Below are 2,227 nucleotides of genomic sequence, written 5' to 3'. Positions count from 1 at the left end.
ACACTGAATTGAACAAATAAATTTCACATGCTGTTGTGCGAAATGGAATAGACAAAAGGTGGAAATCCTAAGTGGACAGTTTGATTTCACAGAAGTGTGATTGACTTGGAGTTACATTGTGTTGTTTAAGTGTTCCCTTTATTTTTTTGAGCAGTGTATACACACACACCGGACTCTGACATTGCTTGTCCTAATATTTCTATATTTCTTAATTCCATTCTTTTACTTTTAGATGTGTGTATTGTTGTTAGATACAACAGCACTGTTGGAGCTGGGAAACCAAGCAATTCACTACACCCACAATAACATCTGCTAAATATGTGAACGGGACCAATTCAATTTGATTTCCCCACCAGCCTTTCCTCCCTCTTCCCTTTTCATCCCTCTCCCTCCCCCTGCTCCATCTCTCCTCCCCTCTCTGCACCCCATGAAATCTGCCAAATGCATTTTTATGGCTTACAAATTATCTCTGACCTTCCAAAGGCTGGGAGGTTGAATAAAGCACAAGATTTTCTGAGACTTTTAAAATATTTACGAGTCACTTTTCATAGCCAGCCTGCCTCCTCGAGGCCTTCTAGCCGATATCGCCCCAGAGAGCCCGCTCGCTCCACAGCGTCTGGCGATCAGTCATGCCTAGTGTGGCTGAGTCTGCTGAAAAAGACACAGAGAATAAGGCTGTCCTAAACAACACTCTATTCCCTATATAGTGCCCTATGGTCCTGGTCAAAAGTAGTGCACTTTATAGGTAATAGGATGCCATTTGGAACGCAGACGGGAGAATAAAATAAAAATCCATCCTTTGCTTTAACCGCCTCAAACGGAGACTCTTCTTTTCTTAGAGACCATTAGCCCTCTTCGCTGTGAAAAGAAAGGAGCATAAAGGAGAGAATACAGAGAGAAAGAAGGAGCCAGACCTTCAGACCTTCAGAACACTGGAGTTATGTGGAATGGTTCCGCTTCTAATGGCAGAATGTGGAACTCCCTCCGGAGTTCTGACTGTCTGTCGCTCGGGTCCAATCTGTACACAAAGGCCTTGTCCTCATCCCTGAGGTGTCTGTCGCCCGGGTCCAACCTGTACACAAAGGCCTTGTCCTCATCCCTGAGGTGAGGCGAACGGACCTCATGACAGGATGAGGACAAGGCCTTTGTGTACAGTTGGACGAGACAGACACCTCAGGGATGAGACAAGGCCTTTGGTGTACAGATTGGATGAGCGACAGACACCTCAGGGATGAGGACAAGGCCTTTGGTGTACAGGTTGGACTGAGCGACAGACACCTCAGGGATGAGGACAAGGCCTTTGTGTACAGGTTGGACTGAGTGACAGACACCTCAGGGATGAGGACAAGGCCTTTGTTGTACAGATTGGACTGAGCGACAGACACCTCAGGGATGAGGACAAGGCCTTTGTTTAACAGGTTGGACTGAGGACAGAACACCTCAGGGATGAGGACAAGGCCTTTGTGTACAGGTTGGACTGAGTGGACAGACACCTCAGGGATGAGGACAAGGCCTTTGGTACAGATTGGACCGAGCGACAGACACTCAGGGATGAGGACAAGGCCTTTGTGTACAGATTGGACCGAGCGACAGACACCTCAGGGATGAGGACAAGGCCTTTGGTACAGGTTGGACTGAGTGACAGACACCTCAGGGATGAGGACAAGGCCTTTGTGTACAGGTTGGACTGCCGTGACAGACACCTCAGGGATGAGGACAAGGCCTTTGTGTACAGATTGGACCCGAGCGACAGAACCCTCAGGGATGAGGACAAGGCCTTTGTGTACAGTTTGGACTAGGTGACAGACACCTCAGGGATGAGGACAAGGCCTTTGTGTACAGGTTGGACTCGAGCGACAGACCCTCAGGGATGAGGACAAGGCCTTTGTGTACAGATTGGAACCGAGCGACAGACACCTCAGGGATGAGGACAAGGCCTTTGTGTACAGATTGGACGCGAGCGACAGACACCTCAGGATGAGGACAAGCCTTTGTGTACAGGTTGGACCTCGAGCGACAGACAACCTCAGGATGAGGACAAGGCCTTTGTGTACAGATTGGACCCGAGCGACAGACACCTCAGGGATGAGGACAAGGCCTTTGTGTACAGATTGGACCCACGATGCCAGAGCGACAGACACCTTCAGGGAATTGAAGGAGACAAGGGCTTTGTGTACAGGTTTGGACCCGGAGCGACAGCACCTCAGGGATGAGGACAAGGCCTTTG

The sequence above is a fragment of the Salvelinus sp. IW2-2015 genome, unplaced genomic scaffold (genome assembly GCF_002910315.2).
Source record: "Salvelinus sp. IW2-2015 unplaced genomic scaffold, ASM291031v2 Un_scaffold2405, whole genome shotgun sequence".
Classification (NCBI taxonomy): Eukaryota; Metazoa; Chordata; class Actinopteri; order Salmoniformes; family Salmonidae; genus Salvelinus; species Salvelinus sp. IW2-2015.
The sequence above is the reverse complement of the archived record's forward strand: the minus strand, read 5'-3'. Positions refer to the sequence as shown.